Source organism: Eurosta solidaginis, chromosome 3 (genome assembly GCF_040869045.1).
Source record: "Eurosta solidaginis isolate ZX-2024a chromosome 3, ASM4086904v1, whole genome shotgun sequence".
Taxonomy (NCBI): domain Eukaryota; kingdom Metazoa; phylum Arthropoda; class Insecta; order Diptera; family Tephritidae; genus Eurosta; species Eurosta solidaginis.
The window spans coordinates 33,305,711-33,318,060 of record NC_090321.1 but is presented as its reverse complement, the minus strand read 5'-3'; the positions used below and the strand labels follow the sequence as shown (position 1 = coordinate 33,318,060).

The 12,350-nt window shown below is 35.5% G+C and overlaps 1 protein-coding gene across 1 annotated transcript in view; it reads right to left on the bottom strand.

The window, feature by feature from the left end:
- tapas overlaps positions 1-8,413 on the bottom strand; it is a 124,997-nt gene extending 116,584 nt beyond the window's left edge. The window contains exon 1 of the mRNA XM_067771365.1: positions 8,278-8,413. The gene's annotated coding sequence lies outside the window, so the exon portion shown is untranslated. The remainder of the gene's footprint in view (positions 1-8,277) is intronic.
- Between the last annotated feature and the right edge of the window lie 3,937 nt (positions 8,414-12,350).

The following is a 12,350-nucleotide window of genomic DNA, read 5'->3' as shown; positions in this document are numbered from 1 at the left end:
CTACTTTTTCATGTCAGATGCGCCAATGTCGCTCGGTCTGCCGTTCTCCATAAAAATACGTGAAATCTACTCATCATACATTGCTTTAAACGCATTTTTATGAAAATCTGCTTATATGACGGTACATTAGGTAAAGCATAAACAACATCCAACCAATAAAATTCTTGAGTTACATTTATTGGTGATACATTTTTAAATATACATATGCCTTAAGCACTTTCAACTTCGTGAGTTAAGCGAGAGTCGTTGGTGCCGTATGTTGTATCGCTGTAGTCGTATCCGTAACGTAATCAGCTGTTTATCGTTACGACGGTTAACCAAAAACCAATTGGTTGGCTACGATACGGTTACGACCCATGATGAAATTATAGAAGGTGGCGCATTGCGCATGTAAACATTATTTTAAAGGCAATTTTTACGTCATTTTCGTTTAGCTCTTGTTTTTTCTCTCTTTCTTTCATTCGTTGAGTAAGTCAAGTGTGACGTAGATGCGCAGAACGAAGCAATTTTGAACTCGATGCACAATCTTATGTCTGTGAATTGTGGTTACGACCTTAGCGGCACCAGTGATCGATTGCATTGATTCCCATAAGGTTGGTCGAATCAGCTTTATATATGGAAAATTAGATTCTAAATACTTTCAAATTATACAAATTACAAAAAACCAAACAATGGGCGGTTTCAGCAAACTCCACTGTTGAACAGTCGTTGAGTGACAATTTTCTGAACGCACCGTTGAGTATTTTTGATACACTCAACGGTTGGGATTTTACGTCAAATTACTGACCAAAATGTTTTTCGGTACATTCACTTAACGTGTTTATTCGTCTGTCTGGCAGATCTTTGACATTTTAAAGTGTTGGTTATATGCTGGCTGGCAACGGACAAAAAATGCTCCTGGTAACCATAGCAATGGGTGGTTACCATAGCAATCGGCGGTAGTCGTGCTCAGACGTATTTGTTATCGGCTTCGCGTTGATGAAAATCAAAGTTTCTAGATTCTTTCGTTTGACATCTGGTCTATTTGATCATGGCCAACGTGATTGACAAGCACTAGTGCCAAATGGGATTGAAGCAGGGATGCACCTTAACGTTAAGCTAATCGTTTATCAAAAAATTTCCACCGTTTCCGTTGAAACACTTTGAAATATTATCGATAAAGAAATTATCAAAATAAATTGTATCTCGTTTTTAACTGAAACGAAAAGCTTTCGTTAACGTTAAAAACGTTAACAAAAACGTGATACTTTATGTTTGGATTGTGCTGGCAATGCTATAGCAATGGTGAAGCCGTAAGGTGGCAACAACGAGCGCACATACACACACATACTCTACGTAATTTGTTTGTGTAATTCGTTGGTGGTAATGTCAAAAATACTTTGAGAAATGTTCGTACTGTCAAAATTCATGAGAAAAGTTGCAATCAGCTTGGCTAATGCTTTCACCTTTAATGACTCCGCCATCAATCAGCTTTGCCAGCATAGTTTGAAATTAATAATCAACATAAACGATTTGATTTCGTTTTGATATGGCAGAAAACGAAACGAAATCATTTCGTTAATTTGACGATCTTAACGTTAATAAACGAAACGAAATGACTTCGTTTCGTTTATTAACGTTGATTATCGTAACGAAATGATATCGTTTCGCTGGTTAAGCATGCCTGGATTGAAGAATAAGATGTTGCATGCGCGAACTTCAGTGGAAAGCAGCGGAGCTTCACAAAATTCTAGTAGGTCACTTCCGCCACACCAAAAACTTTAACACAATTTTTAACATAATCTAAGCACACAAAATACGCTGATCGTAGTTTAAGAGTGTAAAAATGTAAGTTCTGAACACATAGCTGAATTAAAAGTGTAAAAATAATTGTTAAATAATAAATACAGTGGTAGTTTAACAAATTCTGCTGTGGTAAGTGGTGAATGTGACCTACTAGAGGTTTTGTGAAGTTTGCTTCACATTATTTTTGGTCCCTGCAACATCTTTATTCTTCAATCAGTCTTTGTTAGTGCGTTAGTTTTGTGAGAACGTGAAATGAGCAAGTTCGCGGAAGAAAAATATTTTACGTTGCGGTTTATTGAAACCTACGAATGCAAAGGTCGGATGGAAAAAAAAATTGCCAAAAATCAGGTAATTTTCTTAGTGGCTTAAATTAGCATCTTATTATATTAAAATTGAATAAGCTACCAAACTGCATACTCGAAAAAATTCTTAGAAAAAAGTTCAAACATTTTTATGAAAATTCGCAAAATTTACAAGCAATTAAAAATCGTCATCCGATAACATGTTTACGAATTTTCAATACAAATGGCGCTTGATGATTTCTGCTTCTGTGGTGGCCGGGCAAGCGACAATCACTCGTAGAGTTGGGTCGTTTCGTTCTGAACTTGTTCAATTGACCGGGTCTCTGAACTGAACAAGTGAACTAGATCTTCGATTTCGGTTCTATTTGTTCTTTTAGTTCGTTTTATCTAATGTTATTCTTTCTCTCTTCTCGTTCGCGAACATTGTGAATCAAACTAAGTGTGATATCTTATCTGTTAAGTGACTGACAGGATGTTCAATATGGCTACTTTTTAGCGTGTTGACAGGGTGTTTAATATGGCGGCGCATAGGGCCGCCTATTTTCAGCGGGTGATAGAAAGAGATACAGAATGAGACAGCGATAGTCAATTATAAATCAGGTGATCCAATCACTTAGGTATTTTGACGTCTATGCACTTAGGTAGGTAGGTTGAACTGGCCGGTCCATGAGGACCTCACATAGACTGATTGAGTCCGTAGTGTTACCAGAAGTTTGTTTTAACGACCAAACTGAAAAACCTTATCAAAAACCAGGACGTATGTTATAAAATAACTCCGTCCTCTTGGCAAATACTAGAAGCTTCCTAGGACTTAAGCCACTTGCTGCTTCTAGATCTGACAGCTGTATCACTCCTAATATCTGGAGTCTTAGCCTGGCAAGTGCAGGGCACGAGCACAGAACGTGCTCGATCGTTTCCTCCTCCAACCCGCACTTCCTACACCTGCTATCACTGACCAAGCCTAATTTAAAGGCATGTGACGCCAGAAGGCAGTGTCCAGTCAGAATACCCGTCATGAGTCTACAGTCCTCTCTTTTTAATAATAGAAGCAACTGTGTTAGTCTAAGGTTGTAAGACCTACACATAATCTTCGACACTTTAGTTTGATTCACAATGATTGTAAATTCATACATACAAACGCTGAAATTCACAGTGAGCACGAATGTCGATGATGCCACTTATACTAAAGATATGTGTGGTCATCTTTGTGTGTGGCACTGCTACAACAATATATGTATGGATATGTATTTATGAAAAACATCTTTTGTAAGAAACTAATTATTACATTTATTAAACTTGAAAAGTTCATATTTACAATTTGTGTCTGTACTCTTTCAATTTCCTGGATCTTCCGAAATTTGTAACTTTTTTTGAAGTTAATTATACATATATATATGAACTTATTTATTCTTAACACATCATATATGTAATGCTTCTATATCACTACTACTGAATTATGCAGCCTGTCAAACATTACAGTACAGATATACAACGAGAGAAGGAGACAAGATCTCAAGGCTGTCGTTAAATTTTTGTAAAAAACGGGCTTAAATATATGTATATTTCAACAAGCAGTAAAACAACAAGAGTATGTTAGAAAAAAAAATTACAAAATTGATATTATTTCAACACCAATAGCAGCCAGCCCAGTACATATATTTTGTTTACTACATCAAAAATTTACTTCATTAAAAACTCAAAATAAGTAAAATTTTTAAAACGTTTGGTAATAGTCTAGTTGAGGGGACGACTGCTAATACGCTACCAAAAATATCGAGAGAGGTGTCAAACGACGCGTCTTGACATCAGTATTAATGATCCGAAGGCGGAAAATAAAAGGTTTAACGCGTTCAAAAGATATTAACGAAAAACCGAAAAAAGACCCGCGGGTACCTCCGAAACCGAGGGTCGGATCCATAGTATTTTTGCGCAGAACACCTTTCTGCGCTGGCGGCCTTCGGCAGCGCTTATAAAAAATAACCCTGGGCTACGCCATGCCAAGTCCGGGTGTGTGGTATAACCGTGGCTACCGCCACGGTGATGCACAATTTTTTTTGGGGGTACTGACACAACAACAACCACATGAAAATCGCCAACTTCAACTGCAAATATCTCCGGACACAGACAAAATGTTCAAAGTTCTCGAGATTAATACGCGTCTATTGACACCTCACTCGATATTTTTGGTAGCGTATTAGCAGTCGACCCCTCAACTAGACTATTACCAAACGTTTATATATCGTTTGTTCAAGCTACTTCACTTTAAATTGTTTTTAAAAACGTTTAAAGAAATACTTGTTGGAAAGTATGTATATGTATATTTTTATACATGTATATTTGAATTTTTTTCATTTCAAAAATATGAGTTTTTCGCCTTGCTTTTTTTTACTATTTATGTAAATAATGTACTTTATATGGCTGCAGGCCATGTTTAAATAATCAATACATCAAGCCTTGTATTGTATTTGTTGCCCTTTTCATTGTTTAATCGACTAAACTGAGATTTTATAACAATAAGTATGCAGAAGTTGGGTAAAGGGGATAGTTACCTGTTGTTACCCCTTTAATACTTTTTTGTACACACGCTACTACAATTCACTAACACTAACAAAGCCCGCGCATGCGCAGGACATACATTTACACAGTTTCAGCAAATAATGATTCACAGAAATTTTGCACATTAGGAAGATAGGAAGGTATTGATATAGAAGTATTATATATATGTAACACATTTAAATATACCTACACAAAGCATTGCTGCATACACACCCCCGTCTATACTTGTTGGCTTTTTTCGCGGGTGAGAGCAGCAGTGAACAAATTTGCTTGAAAAAAAAGAACAGATGAACAAAAAGAACAACTTGTTCGTTCATCAGAAAAAGAACGAAAGAACCGAATCTCTGAATTGAACGAAAAAGCACAACTCTAATCAGGTATGATAAATGGATTTTTTCATTTTGTACCAAACGAGGGAAAAAAAATGTACCAAATCATCCAAAAATGTACCAAAAGTCTTCGGATGTGAATTTGAACCAAACTAGAGCTATATTCTGCTTCTTTATCCAAAAACTGTTTTTAGTCAGGAAACTTTCTTACACAAATTAAAGGTAGTATAACAGGGAAATATGATTTATGAAGAAATACTTTTCCAGTAAAAATAACACAAGAAGTTTATCGATTGAAGCGTACAATTATGTACATATATATATATATAAAATTATTTATTGAGTACCAGTAAGGATCATGAAATACTTAAAAAAATAACCGCTGCATTCAATGCAAAAACATTTAATAAAAACATTCTAGGTACAAAAGATTTAGATTCAGGTACAAAAGTTGACAAATTGTCGCCTACATCTATACTAATAACTCATGTTTCAATCACTACATTAACAGTTCGTCTTTGAGTTCTTTAAATACCTCAGTTGACAAAGTTTTTTTTCGTATCTATATTATGACAACTATTGTTAGTTGATTTCATCAAGTCTTTAGTTTTTATTAAATTCGAAACTGTGTTTGTTTGAATTCTATTTCTACACTTAGTTTTAATTTAATATTGTATAGAAAACATCCTTTCTACGTTTGTGGATGAATGTGGAATCGACAATATGCCTTAAACTATTCTAAAAATATTGGAAAAGATTTGCGCATTTAATTTATTTTTAACTGATCTTAATTCTTCTCAAAAGCTGCATATATTTAAATTATTGAATTTTTTAGGGCTTTCATGCTCTGCTAAAGCTCTAAATTCAGAATTAATTTTCCCTATTTTATCAAATGCAGATTTCGGAAACAAGTCCATAACTAAAGGCACAATACTATTTGTTTCACCGCTTAAAATACTTTCTGGTGAAAGTTTGGAGCCCACAACAAAGTTCTATCATTCAAAATTGTATATAAAATTATTTAGCACAGCTCTTAAATATGTGTACGTCGTCTTTTTCGAAAAGGTTGTTTGATAGAATAATATCAACATTAACACCGCAGTAAACTTCATCTGGGGTGAGTGATTTTCGTCTGAATCAATATTTAACATCCAAATAGGACTGGAGTCTAAATAAGATTTTTTTTATAAAAATTTTAATTTGGCAATAAGTAAATGTATGCGAATATCTTCAGACTGCATTTCTATATTGACATTATTTATTTCATTTAAAATGTAAGAAAGAAATGTAAAATATACTTTATCAATAGGACTTTGAAAACTTTCAGATATAAGATTAATATTTTGATTACTGCTTTTATTTTCAAATACGTAAAAATTAAAATAATACTTGAGGGCATCCCATTGCTCAAGAATTCTATCTATGACTTCTTGTCTAGAAAGCCACCTTGTGGGGGCGTACTTTAGTATAACTTGCATTTCTGTACCGAAATGTTCTTGAAAAATCTGAAAGTCTGCCCACCTAAGGGGGCTGTTACAAAAATGATAGTTTACGTCTTTTAAAAATCTATCAATTTTGTTAGGAAATACATCACAAGCGGCCATTGAAGCTAAATGGCAAATTGTGCTCGGTAACAAAACAACTTAACTATATATTTTCTTCGAAAAATTTCAAATTTTCTTGGACATTCGGAACTGCTTTGCAAATGACTTGAAGTGTAGTGCTGTATTTTACAAAAATGTACAAAATATGTCAATGTTGTACCAACGTACTTTCGGGAAGCGAAATGTACCAAAAAAAAAGTACAAATGAACCATGATTACCCTGCAAAAACACTCTCGTCATTCCACCTCATTTGACTAGTCATTTTACGACCATAGGTTATATTCATAGTCACATTTGCATGGGCGTGATTAGGTTTTGTGACCAAATTTTTTGTAGGGTATCATCATTGCCTCTAATCACCCGATACGCACACAACCACCCGTTGCTATGGTTACCAGCAGCATTTTTTGTGCCGTTTCCAGCCAGCAATAAACATGATTCAATTCATAATCCAGGTTTACAAGTATGATATGTATTAGAAGGAAACAATTCCTTTCTCTTTCTAACACACTGCCGTTTGACACTTCGGTCAGTGTCAAACTATTGTGGAACTCAGTGGAACCTGCGTGGAACATGCGTTTGACACTGAACGAAGTGTCAAAGTTACCGGGGTTGCTGTCGTGGAAAGCGACGCAGGGAAACAAAAAGAGGGACCAGAATATCAGATATGGGTTGCTGTGATGGTAAATTTTTTTGAACGAATTTCGTATGAAAATGTAGTGCACCTATATGGGTCCTACAGAAAATTATACAAAAGCCTTGAATTGAATTTTCTGCCCGTTCAAAAGTTCTGCGAGGTTTGAAACTGAGGTCGACTGCAATAAACCGTCCAAAAATGTGGAAAGAGAAAGGAAAGGAAAGACGCGTTTTGTCCTGTTATCAATAGTCCAAAGGCGAAAAAGTATTCGAATTATTGGAAGCGAGACAAAAACGCGTCTATTAATACTTCCCCAACGGTTTTGGTATTTTAAAGAAAGATGTAATTAAATGGTCGTTTGTAAGTAAATAAAAAACAGTGACAAATAGCTGTGTATGTGCGTGCTGCTACATATCCTCTTATAGACCTTTAAGGGCCCATTACTGATACTTAGCATAGACTTGACTTGACTTGACTTGAGAGCTGTCAATTACAGTTCTGTTAAATTAACATTGCATGTTACTGATTACTCAAAACTTAGCAACACTTAAATTGACTTAGAAGTCTGTTCAATTTTGATTTTCTATGTAAGTTCTAAGTGTTGTTTACATTTTGAGATGCCATTTGTTTGTTTCCATTTCATTTTGACATTTTGTCATACAAATTGACATTTATTTAAAAATAAATTTCAACGCTGATTATGATGCCAGATTGTATGCGCTAAGTGGAGTATAATCCTGGCTAAGTTGCCAAGTCTATGCTAAGTATCAGTAATGGGCGTTTAAGCCAAGTCAAATCAAGTCTATGCTAATATCAGTAATGGGCCCTTTACAATGCCCATGACGGAACGATACAAGGTGGCAGCACGGGACAGCTGATTATAAACTTTTTTTATTTGATGCATCAATTTCCGGCTGAGTACGATTTTGACATTTGTCCTTCGAATTTACAATAACAAAGTACATGGAACTTTTATTTACGTTTGTAGGTATGTCACTATGCTGCCACCTTTTGTCGTTCCGCCATGAATGCACCCGATAACAAGAAAGAATAAAATACATACCGCCATTGTGACGCCTGTTTTAGTATACATGACTGCGAGAGCTAGCTATACAAATAGTGGCGTAATGCCTATCTAAATATGTATATATATATATATATACTTGTACGGCAGAATGAAAACACAATACGCACAATTCAAACTTAGCAAAATTTTTCGATTGCACCCCAAAGTATACCACGATTTTTTTTTATTTCCACTGTAGGACTTTGTTACTATATAAAGTACTTGAGTTTTTTAGTACCCGAAAGTCCATATCTATACTTTATCAATTGCATTTTACATATCCTAGCTATTTTTCGACTTTGTCGATGCAATTTTCTAAATTAACCACAAATATATTTTAAATAAAGCTCAATACTTGTGCTTATGCGGAAGTACATACCACTACTGTCAAAAAGGACCTGTGTACGGAAGTATCGATAAATCGCACAGCAACAGTATCCAATAGTGATGTGCAGAACCGGAGAATCGCATCTAGCTCACTGTGTAAGATAATGGGTTCTAAGAATTGTAACACAATCGATGGATATACATACCGAAAGCCAAACAAAGAAACACTCAGAACACCAAAACCGGTTATTTTGGGCTGCATAGTATTTATTAGAGCTTACGATTTCTCGAACTTGTTCGAGAAGACATTTCTCGCGATTCTCGGCTTCTCGCAAGATTCTCGAATCTCGCATTACTCGTAAGGCTCCCGAGCTTCTCGACATTCAATTTAATCGATTCATTGGCTGTTTTATATAGAGCTTTCGATTTTTTTTTTGAGCACAAGCCAAAATGTTCACAAAACCACAAGTAAAAAACACCGAAATGTATAGAATACTGCCAATGCAGCGACTGAAGTGAAAGCCGAGAAGCTCGCGAGTATTACGAGTATTTCGAGAATCTCGCGAGAAGCCGTGTTCTGGATGTCTCGTTAAAAAATAAAATTTTTGTGAACAAAATTATATGTATAATAAATCAGCCCAATTATGAACATTTATTTTTTGGGAGATTTTTCCCTTTTCCCATTCCTGGAATCACGAACACAAATTTCTTGGGAGTTTTTTCCCATTTCCCATTCCCGCTATCACAAACGAACTTCAAAAAAGGGGAAAAGTGTTTTGGGAGAAAAGTAGGCATCACGAACACAATAAAAAATTTGAATTGATTTGTTGGTTTTGGGAGTTAATTCCCTAAAGATTTTGAAGGGAGAAAAACATTAGTGTATTAACAAATTAAAAATAATAATAGCTGTGTGCATTTAATTTTCTTGTAATAATTTAAAATAAGAGAGTTTTGAAAATTTACTCGAACGAGAATCGTAATAGCAGCAAATTAACAAAAATTAAAAGATGTAAGTTTTTTGTTTAAATTTTTAATTTCCTAAAATAAAAAGCCTTTTTGTGTGTTCAAGGTCCAAGAAATCCACAAATAAACAACAATTAAAATTGCTGGTTGCATTAATGGAGGGTAGGCCTGACATAGCCCGAAATTGCAACAAAGGCGGCAAGGAAGAAGTTGCTCGCTTTTGGCAACAAGCAGAAGTAGAATTGAATGCCGCAGGACCTCCAATGAAAACAATTAGCGATTGGAAAAGGGTTCATATTAGCATAAAAAATGTATTTAAAAAATTCTTTATAAATAAAATGATTTACCTTCTTTTTAGGTTTGGATCGACCAAAAGAAATATGTGCGGCAGAAAGCATCGGCAAATGCGAAAGCGAGCAAAGCAACAGGTCGTGGTCCAAACACTCAGCAAGCCTTCTCGGATACAGAGGAAGCTATATATAGCCTCATATCCCCGAAGATCTATGTGGAAGGAGGCAAGGCAAAAAAAAATAGGGCTCCCCACGACAAAAAGAATTTCTGAAGACGAGTCGGAGTTTCCAATAGAATATTTGGAAGTCCTGACTGAAGAAAACTTAGAGTTGCCATCCAGTCCACCAACCACCCTTCCACTGGCAACTCGCGAGCTACCAGAGACCTCAAGGGCAGCAAAAAGAAAGAGGAAGCCCACTAGATCTGCTGCAGATGCTCTTGAAGCGGAGCTTGGAGTCCAAAAAGAGCTTCTGGAAAATATTTCGCTAGCTGTCAACAATATTGTAGAGCACAACCAAGTTGAAAAACCACATTTTGAGGCGATGGAGAGTCTTAAAATGGAGGAAATTCAGGAAATGCGGCGGCACAATGCAGTTTTGGAAGAGCTGTTAAGACTGAAGATGTGAATTGTGTCGACGGACTTCCTTTAATTTTTTTCATTTATGGGCTCTCTATCACCTTAAAAAGTAGTTTAAAATATCGCTATACTTAGCAAAAATATTTTCCAGAAGCTCTTTTTGTTTTATCTAGTTGCAAGAGAATTTTTTGTAAATAAAAACAATTTTTTTTATTTAGGCTTAAGAATGAAAAAATAGAAAAACTGATGTAAAAATCAGAACGGAATTATTGATTTTCTACATCAGAATTTTCCATGACTGAGCAATGTATGCTGTGAATTATTTGTGTTCTTTTTATTTTTGCTCATATACTATAATGTATATGTATGTATATATCACCCTATTTCAAAATTCTTTTCAAAAACGCCCCACTTCAAAATTGGTTCGAAAACGTCCTATCTCAGAATTTGATCGAAGAACACCCTAATTTAGAATTTGTTTCAAAAAGCTCCAGAGTATAAATTAAATATATTTTGACATGAGATGGGACGTTTTTTAAATGAATTCGCCCCATCTAAAAATTCATTTAAAAAAGCCAGATCTCATATCAAAATATATTGAATTATCCTCGGGGGATTTTTGAAACAAATTCTGAAGTACGGTGTTCTTCGATCAGATTCTGAGTTAGGACGTTGTTGAACCAATTTTTGAGGTGCGGCGTTTTTGAAAAGAATTTTGAAATATTTTATACGTACCTGTATTTAAAAAAATTTGTTGCTGTGAATTATTTGTTTTTGTTTATTATATTATTATATTTTAATATTATTTAGTTAAAATAATATATTCCCCCCTATTGCGAGTGTCGATTGCAGTAGATAGTCGACCGCTGAGCGATAATCTATTATCTTTGTAATGTATACAAATTATGCTATATACATCGAGAAGTTGAAAAAATAGCAAAATCTTTCTTGTATAAAATAACTGTTTATAATGGTCCAAAGATTTGGCGATTAATTTGTATAGTAATACTATTATATGCAAAAAATGGAATCGACAAATTGTCGATTCTATTCCGATCGACACTCGCAATAGGGGGGATTTAGTGAAAAAAATTATCGAATTTTTTCGATTTGCTTTGTGCTCTAAATATGCATGAATTTAAAAAAATTAAAAGATTGACAATTCATCTAATATTACATAATGGTTTTAATTTTGCAATTGTGGTGGTAGCACATCTTGTACCGGATCCAAATTGTTGTTGTTGTAGCAGTGCTTCGCCCCATCCAATAGGTGCGACCGATCACAAATTGTCATCAATGGCCTCTAATGGGAGTCCACGTCGACTGCTACACTTGGTTGCTTTGATTCTTGTGTAATCAGACGGTAGAGTATTGATGGTATTTGACCTGCATTTATGTCCGTACCATTATTAGCCTTTTTCGATGGTTTAAAAGTGAAGACAACTTGATCCTCAGACGACTGAAGCCTGGCCGTATGAGCCACAGTCTGACGATGGTCCAGCAATGCGCCCCCATATCAAGTACCCACGCCCTGCTACTGCATTTACCGGTTTCGGCAACATAATATGTTGCTTACTACTACTACTATGTTTTGAGTTAAGTGTCATTGAAAGCAAAAGTCACAAGTAAAAAAAAGGAAAAAATGTGTATAAATACAGTCCATACAGCGATTAAGTTTATGTCGAGAAGCTCGCGAGATTTACGAGTACTTCGAGACACGAGAATCTCGCGAGAAGTCGAGTTCTCGATTTCTCTTACTTATTTACTTAATTGACGCTTAACCGTCTAAACAGTTATGGCCATCCAACAAGGCGCGCTAGTCGCTCCTTCGCTCCGCCAACCGGCGCCAATTGGTCACACTAAGGGAGTTTAAATCGTTTTCCACCTGGTCCTTCCAACGGAGTGGGGGCCG